This window comes from Rattus norvegicus, chromosome 13, assembly GCF_021556685.1.
Source record: "Rattus norvegicus strain SHRSP/BbbUtx chromosome 13, alternate assembly SHRSP_T2T, whole genome shotgun sequence".
In the NCBI taxonomy this organism is placed as follows: domain Eukaryota; kingdom Metazoa; phylum Chordata; class Mammalia; order Rodentia; family Muridae; genus Rattus; species Rattus norvegicus.
Genome location: NC_141546.1, coordinates 25,897,766 through 25,906,954, shown reverse-complemented (window position 1 = coordinate 25,906,954; position 9,189 = coordinate 25,897,766). Strand labels below are relative to the sequence as shown.

The 9,189-nt window shown below is 40.7% G+C and overlaps 1 pseudogene; it reads left to right on the top strand.

The window, feature by feature from the left end:
- The first annotated feature begins 200 nt into the window (after positions 1 to 200).
- Positions 201 to 8,355, top strand: LOC148001563 (endogenous retrovirus group K member 19 Env polyprotein-like; annotated as a pseudogene).
- The last annotated feature ends 834 nt before the right edge of the window (positions 8,356 to 9,189 follow it).

The following is a 9,189-nucleotide window of genomic DNA, read 5'->3' as shown; positions in this document are numbered from 1 at the left end:
TAAATCCCTGGTCAGATGGAAAGACCAATTAACTGGCCTATGAAAGGGGCCAGATGTGCTAATTGCCTCTGGACGAGGCTATGCTTGTGTTTTCCCACAGAATACAGAATCACCAATTTGGGTCCCAGACAGACTCATCAGGCCAGCCAAAGGAAACGGACATCCGTCCCCCACGCCGAAAGAGGCCGAACCGCCGGATAATGCAGAACTTGGCCAAAAAGATCAAGGCGACTCGCCTAGAGCCAAAAATAAAACCACGCCAGACGCCGACGTGGACACAACTTAAAACCCTGACAGCTCAGACAAAGAAAGTATTGAAGGCTACACATGCCCCGGAAACGACAACCTTGCTGTTTGTGGCTGTACTTACAGTCATGAGTGCGCCCACCGCTTTAAGAGAAAGTTATTGGGCTTACTTACCAAAGCCACCCATATTACATCCTGTAGGGTGGGAGGTGTCGGATCACATCAAGGTTTTAACCAATCAAACATTAGTGATAGGGGGATCGCCTGACTTTCACCTTCTAAAAAACAGCTCGGGTTATGTAGATTTTGAGGGAAAGTCCGATTCTCTGCCCATTTGCTTCTCTTTCTCCCCTTCAGTGCCAGTGGGCTCTTTTCAAGTGGGAAAAAGGGTGTTTAACACAGATACCCCCACCTTAGACAATACCAAACCAGATGGAAAGGACAATGGGCGGCATATGTGAAAATTGTGGATGACCACCGTGAGCGATAAAGAAGAAAAAAGACAACATTATACCACAACAAAGAATCTTCCGCCACACTACCCCCATTACAGAGCAACATTTAAAAAGGACGCCCTTTGGGAGGGAGATGAGAATGCTTTCCCGCGCTGGCTTCCATGTGCCTTCCCTGACAATGGGGTAAGATTCTCTCCCTTAGGCGCTGCTGGACTTCTCTGGGACTTCTCCATGTCCTCACCTGATAAAGATCAGAACAATTATCTCTCCACCAACTCAAAACTTTATGGGAACTACGTGCCTCCAGTTGAAAAACCGATCAAAAGATGGTATGATGCGGGGTGGGTAGAACCGACATGGTTCTGGGAGCCATTCCACACGGACCTCCCTGATAGACAGAACAAACCACTGATAGAACATCCAGAATTGTTCCGACTGGTTGCTTCTAGTGAGAAACTTTTGCTGAAGAAACCAGGAGCTGCTGATTATGATGCTGTTTCAGTTTCTGCTTGTGTTACCTATCCCTATACAATATTAGTAGGATTGCCACAATTGATTAACATAGATAAGGTTGAATCTATTTTTAGTATTAAGTGTACATCATACAAGCTGACTAATTACATTGATTCCACTGTATCGGGATCTGTTATATTGATTGTCAAGAGACCTCCTTATGTTTTGTTACCAGTAGACTTGGGAGATGAGCCATGGTTTGATGATTCTGCCATCCAGACTATTAGGTATGCTACGGGTTTGATTAGGACAAAAAGATTTGTAACAGTCTTAATTCTAGGTATAACCGCTTTGATAGCTATTGTTACTTCTTTTGCTGTTTCTACTACTGCTTTGGTTAAGAAAATACAGACTGCCACTTTTGTTAATGATCTCCATAAGAATGTTACCCTTACATTATCAGAACAGAAGATTATAGATTTGAAATTAGAAACTAGATTAAATGCCCTAGAAGAGGTAGTATTAGAATTAAGACGAGATGTTACAAACATTAAGACTAGGATGGCCACACGCTGTCACGCTAATTATGATTTTATTTGTGTGACTCCTTTATCTTATAATGCTACAGAAGAATGGGAAAGGACCAAAAAACATTTGCTAGACATATGGGATGATGATAACATTTCTTATAATATTCAAAAATTGACGTCCTTAATCACAGAAATGAGTAAGTAACATATAGATACAGTGGACCTCTCTGGATTGACAAGATCCTTTGCGGATAGAGTTAAATCATTAAATCCAATCGATTAGACACAATATTTTATTTTATTTTATTTTTTTTTAATTAACTTGAGTATTTCTTATATACATTTCGAGTGTTATTCCCTTTCCCTGTTTCCGGGCAAACATCCCCCTCCCCCCTCCACTTCCTTATGGGTGTTCCCCTCCCAACCCTCCCCCCATTGCCGCCCTCCCCCCATAGACTAGTTCACTGGGGGTTCAGTCTTAGCAGGACCCAGGGCTTCCCCTTCCACTGGTGCTCTTACTAGGATATTCATTGCTACCTATGAGGTCAGAGTCCAGGGTCAGTCCATGTATAGTCTTTAGGTAGTGGCTTAGTCCCTGGAAGCTCTGGTTGCTTGGCATTGTTGTACTTTTGGGGTCTCGAGCCCCTTCAAGCTCTTCCAGTTCTTTCTCTGATTCCTTCAATAGGGGACCTATTCTCAGTTCAGTGGTTTGCTGCTGGCATTCGCCTCTGTATTTGCTGTATTCTGGCTGTGTCTCTCAGGAGCGATCTACATCCGGCTCCTGTCGGTCTGCACTTCTTTGCTTCATCCATCTTGTCTAATTGGGTGGCTGTATATGTATGGGCCACATGTGGGGCAGGCTCTAAATGGGTGTTCCTTAAGTCTCTGTTTTAATCTTTGCCTCTCCCTTCCCTGCCAAGGGTATTCTTTTTCCTCATTTAAAGAAGGAGTGAAGCATTCACATTTTGATCATCCGTCTTGAGTTTCCTTTGTTCTAGGGATCTAGGGTAATTCAAGCATTTGGGCTAATAGCCACTTATCAATGAGGGCATACCATGTATGTCTTTCTGTGATTGGGTTAGCTCACTCAGGATGATATTTTCCAGTTCCAACCATTTGCCTACGAATTTCATAAACTCGTTGTTTTTGATAGCTGAGTAATATTCCATTGTGTAGATGTACCACATTTTCTGTATCCATTCCTCTGTTGAAGGGCATCTGGGTTCTTTCCAGCTTCTGGCTATTATAAATAAGACTGCGATGAACATAGTGGAGCACGTGTCTCTTTTATATGTTGAGGCATCTTTTGGGTATATGCCCAAGAGAGGTATAGCTGGATCCTCAGGCAGTTCAATGTCCAATTTTCTGAGGATCCTCCAGACTGATTTCCAGAATGGTTGTACCAGTCTGCAATCCCACCAACAATGGAGGAATGTTCCTCTTTCTCAACATCCTCACCAGCATCTGCTGTCACCTGAGTTTTTGATCTTAGCCAATCGCACTGGTGTGAGGTGAAATCTCAGGGTTGTTTTGATTTGCATTTCCCTTATGACTAAAGATGTTGAACATTTCTTTAGGTGTTTCTCAGCCATTCGGCATTCCTCAGCTGTGAATTCTTTGTTTAGCTCTGAACCCCATTTTTTAATAGGGTTATTTGTTTCCCTGCGGTCTAACTTCTTGAGTTCTTTGTATATTTTGGATATAAGGCCTCTATCTGTTGTAGGATTGGTAAAGATCTTTTCCCAATCTGTTGGTTGCCGTTTTGTCCTAACCACAGTGTCCTTTGCCTTACAGAAGCTTTGCAGTTTTATGAGATCCCATTTGTCGATTCTTGATCTTAGAGCATAAGCCATTGGTGTTTTGTTCAGGAAATTTTTTCCAGTGCCCATGTGTTCCAGATGTTTCCCTAGTTTTTCTTCTATTAGTTTGAGTGTGTCTGGTTTGATGTGGAGGTCCTTGATCCACTTGGACTTAAGCTTTGTACAGGGTGATAAGCATGGATCGATCTGCAATCTTCTACATGTTGCCCTCCAGTTGAACCAGCACCATTTGCTGAAAATGCTATCTTTTTTCCATTGGATGGTTTTGGCTCCTTTGTCAAAAATCAAGTGACCATAGGTGTGTGGGTTCATTTCTCCGTCTTCAATTCTATTCCATTGGTCTATCTGTATGTCCCTGTACCAATACCATGCAGTTTTTATCACTATTGCTCTGTAATACTGCTTGAGTTCAGGGATAGTGATTCCCCCTGAAGTCCTTTTATTGTTGAGGATAGCTTTAGCTATCCTGGGTTTTTTGTTATTCCAGATGAATTTGCAAATTGTTCTGTCTAACTCTTTGAAGAATTGGATTGGTATTTTGATGGGGATTGCATTGAATCTGTAGATTGCTTTTGGTAAAATGGCCATTTTTACTATATTAATCCTGCCAATCCAAGAGCATGGGAGATCTTTCCATCTTCTGAGGTCTTCTTCAATTTCTTTCATCAGTGTCTTGAAGTTCTTATTGTACAGATCTTTTACTTGCTTGGTTAAAGTCACACTGAGGTACTTTATATTATTTGGGTCTATTATGAAGGGTGTCGTTTCCCTAATTTCTTTCTCGGCTTGTTTCTCTTTTGTATAGAGGAAGGCAACTGATTTATTTGAGTTAATTTTATACCCAGCCACTTTGCTGAAGTTGTTTATCAGCTTTAGTAGTTCTCTGGTGGAACTTTTGGGATCACTTAAATATACTATCATGTCATCTGCAAATAGTGATATTTTGACCTCTTCTTTTCCGATCTGTATCCCTTTGATCTCCTTTTGTTGTCTGATTGCTCTGGCTAGAACTTCAAGAACTATATTGAATAAGTAGGGAGAGAGTGGGCAGCCTTGTCTAGTCCCTGATTTTAGTGGGATTGCTTCAAGTTTCTCTCCATTTAGTTTAATGTTAGCAACTGGTTTGCTGTATATGGCTTTTACTATGTTTAGGTATGGGCCTTGAATTCCTATTCTTTCCAGGACTTTTATCATGAAGGGGTGTTGAATTTTGTCAAATGCTTTCTCAGCATCTAATGAAATGATCATGTGGTTCTGTTCTTTCAGTTTGTTTATATAATGGACCACGTTGATGGTTTTCCGTATATTAAACCATCCCTGCATGCCTGGGATGAAGCCTACTTGATCATGGTGGATGATTGTTTTGATGTGCTCTTGAATTCGGTTTGCCAGAATTTTATTGTGTATTATTGCGTCGATATTCATAAGGGAAATTGGTCTGAAGTTCTCTTTCTTTGTTGTGTCTTTGTGTGGTTTAGGTATAAGAGTAATTGTGGGTTCATAGAAGGAATTCGGTAGGGCTCCATCTGTTTCAATTTTGTGGAATAGTTTGGATAATATTGGTATGAGGTCTTCTATGAAGGTTTGATAGAATTCTGCACTAAACCCGTCTGGACCTGGGCTCTTTTTGGTTGGGAGACCTTTAATGACTGCTTCTATTTCCTTAGGAGTTATGGGGTTGTTTAACTGGTTTATCTGTTCCTGATTTAACTTCGATACCTGGTATCTGTCTAGGAAATTGTCCATTTCCTGAAGATTTTCAAATTTTGTTGAATATAGGTTTTTATAGTAAGATCTGATAATTTTTTGAATTTCCTCTGAATCTGTAGTTATGTCTCCCTTTTCATTTCTGATTTTGTTAATTTGGACGCACTCTCTGTGTCCTCTCGTTAGTCTGGCTAAGGGTTTATCTATCTTGTTGATTTTCTCAAAGAACCAACTTTTGGTTCTGTTGATTCTTTCTATGGTCCTTTTTGTTTCTACTTGGTTGATTTCAGCTCTGAGTTTGATTATTTCCTGCCTTCTACTCCTCCTGGGTGTATTTGCTTCTTTTTGTTCTAGAGCTTTTAGGTGTGCTGTCAAGCTGCTGACATATGCTCTTTCCTGTTTCTTTCTGCAGGCACTCAGCGCTATGAGTTTTCGTCTTAGCACAGCTTTCATTGTGTCCCATAAGTTTGGGTATGTTGTATCTTCATTTTCATTAAATTCTAAAAAGTTTTTAATTTCTTTCTTTATTTCTTCCTTGACCAGGTTATCATTGAGTAGAGCATTGTTCAATTTCCACATATATGTGGGCATTCTTCCCTTATTGTTATTGAAGACCAGTTTTAGGCCGTGGTGGTCCGATAGCACGCATGGGATTATTTCTATCTTTCTGTACCTGTTGAGGCCCGTTTTTTGACCAATTATATGGTCAATTTTGGAGAAAGTGCCATGAGGAGCTGAGAAGAAGGTATATCCTTTTGCTTTAGGATAGAATGTTCTATAAATATCCGTTAAGTCCATTTGGCTCATGACTTCTCTTAGTCTGTCGACATCACTGTTTAATTTCTGTTTCCATGATCTGTCCATTGATGAGAGTGGGGTGTTGAAATCTCCCACTATTATTGTGTGAGGTGCAATGTGTGTTTTGAGCTTTAGTAAGGTTTCTTTCATGTATGTAGGTGCCCTTGTATTTGGGGCATAGATATTTAGGATTGAGAGTTCATCTTGGTGGATTTTTCCTTTGATGAATATGAAGTGTCCTTCCTTATCTTTTTTGATGACTTTTAGTTGGAAATTGATTTTATTTGATATTAGAATGGCTACTCCAGCTTGCTTCTTCTGACCATTTGCTTGGAAAGTTGTTTTCCAGCCTTTCACTCTGAGGTAGTGTCTATCTTTGTGTCTGAGGTGTGTTTCCTGTAGGCAGCAGAATGCAGGGTCCTCGTTGCGTATCCAGTTTGTTAATCTATGTCTTTTTATTGGGGAGTTGAGGCCATTGATATTGAGAGATATTAAGGAATAGTGATTATTGTTTCCCTTTATATTCATATTTGGATGTGAGGTTATGTTTGTGTGCTTTCATTCTCTTTGTTTTGTTGCCAAGACGATTAGTTTCTTGCTTCTTCTAGGGTATAGCTTGCCTCCTTATGTTGGGCTTTACCATTTATTATCCTTTGTAGTGCTGGATTTGTAGAAAGATATTGTGTAAATTTGGTTTTGTCATGGAATATCTTGGTTTCTCCATCAATGTTAATTGAGAGTTTTGCTGGATACAGTAACCTGGGCTGGCATTTGTGTTCTCTTAGGGTCTGTATGACATCAGTCCAGGATCTTCTGGCCTTCATAGTTTCTGGCGAGAAGTCTGGTGTGATTCTGATAGGTCTCCCTTTATATGTTACTTGACCTTTTCCCCTTACTGCTTTTAATATTCTTTCTTTATTTTGTGCGTTTGGTGTTTTGACTATTATGTGACGGGAGGTGTTTCTTTTCTGGTCCAATCTATTTGGAGTTCTGTAGGCTTCTTGTATGTCTATGGGTATCTCTTTTTTTAGGTTAGGGAAGTTTTCTTCTATGATTTTGTTGAAGATATTTACTGGTCCTTTGAGCTGGGAGTCTTCACTCTCTTCTATACTTATTATCCTTAGGTTTGATCTTCTCATTGAGTCCTGGATTTCCTGTATGTTTTGGACCAGTAGCTTTTTCCGCTTTACATTATCTTTGACAGTTGAGTCAATGATTTCTATGGAATCTTCTGCTCCTGAGATTCTCTCTTCCATCTCTTGTATTCTGTTGGTGAAGCTTGTATCTACAGCTCCTTGTCTCTTCTTTTTGTTTTCTATATCCAGGGTTGTTTCCATGTGTTCTTTCTTGATTGCTTCTATTTCCATTTTTAATTCCTTTAACTGTTTGATTGTGTTTTCCTGGAATTCTTTCAGGGATTTTTGCGATTCCTCTCTGTAGGCTTCTACTTGTTTATTAATGTTTTCCTGTGTTTCCCTAAGTGTGTTCATGTCTTTCTTGAAGTCCTCCAGCATCATGATCAAATATGATTTTGAAACTAGATCTTGCTTTTCTGGTGTGTTTGAATATTCCATGTTTGTTTTGGTGGGAGAATTGGGCTCCGATGATGGCATGTAGTCTTGGTTTCTGTTGCTTGGGTTCCTGCGCTTGCCTCTCGCCATCAGATTATCTCTGGTGTTACTTTGTTCTGCTATTTCTGACAGTGGCTAGATTGTCCTATAAGCCTGTGTGTCAGGAGTGCTGTAGACCTGCTTTCCTCTCTTTCAGTCAGTTATGGGGACAGAGTGTTCTGCTTTCGGGCGTGTAGTTTTTCCTCTCTACAGGTCTTCAGCTGTTCCTGTGGGCCTGTGTCTTGAGTTCACTAGGCAGCTTTCTTGCAGCAGAAAATTTGGTCTTACCTGTGGTCCCGAGACTCAGGTTCGCTCGTGGGGTGCGGCCCAGGGGCTCTCTGCAGCGGCAGCAACCAGGAAGATCTGTGCCGCCCCTTCCGGGAGCTTCAGTGCACCAGGGTTCCAGATGGTCTTTGGCTTTTTCCTCTGGCGTCCGAGATGTGTGTGCAGGGAGCAGTCTCTTCCGGTTTCCCAGGCTTGTCTGCCTCTCTGAAGGTTTAGCTCTCCCTCCCACGGGATTTGGGTGCAGAGAACACAATATTTTATTTTTATTAGAATTGGGATTTTACTATTTGTTGTTGTACTAATGATCTTCCCAATTATATTCCGATGCTTTACAGATTCCATTGCCCAGGTTCAAACAGATCTCAATTTGGTGCTTTTAAAAAATAAAAAAAGAGGAACTGCCACGCCTACAACAGAGATAACCGAGCTCCGGGGCAGACATGACGCCTGAGTGGGAGCCGGTTCGAGGGTTCGCACCACACGTGGTTAAGCCCCCTGCTTACATTCGGCAGACTCCAGGAAGATGTACACCTGGACTTGCCCCCTACTACAAACTTGTCTCTGGGCTGATGGACATCTGGGTCATGGGAAAGATCGTTGTCAACACTTATTTCTTTATTTTTTCTTTGTTTGATTCTGAATATGATCTTGACAAGACAGAGACTTCCTTTAATAATAGGACAGAAGGTCGTGATCTATTTTTGATCACTAATACCACAAGCTTTCCTGCTTCCTCTTTACAACAGACAGAGCCTCTGATGACAGAGACTCCAAGGTTACAGATTATGTCTTCTCTTATAGATAAGAAAATATAAGATTTAACAAAGAATTATACTTATAAGGATAGTGATGCTTCTTCTATTAGGGTGTTGGTAGAACTGTTGAAAAATGATTCCTTGAGCTTTGGGTCGGCTATGAATATTTTACAGAGTATAAAAACAGGTGGTGACAACCAGGTACTTACAGGAGACCATATGTACATCGACCATCGGATGCTCCTTTACCATATACTAGAAAATATGATTTAAATTTTGATAGGTGGGTTACTAAAGATGAATATAGGGTCAGGTATTTGTCACTGCCTTGGTCAAAAAGATTGACAAGAGCCCGTCCTCCTTGGTGTGTGCTCTCAAAAAAAGAAAAATGGGAGGTAAGGTCACAGATCACCAGATACTTTAGACAGAGATCAGACATACAATATTATTGCCCCAAGCCTTGGATGTACATCTATAGGACTAACAAAGATGAGATCAAAGGGTTAACTAGAGCGATAGAACTAGATACA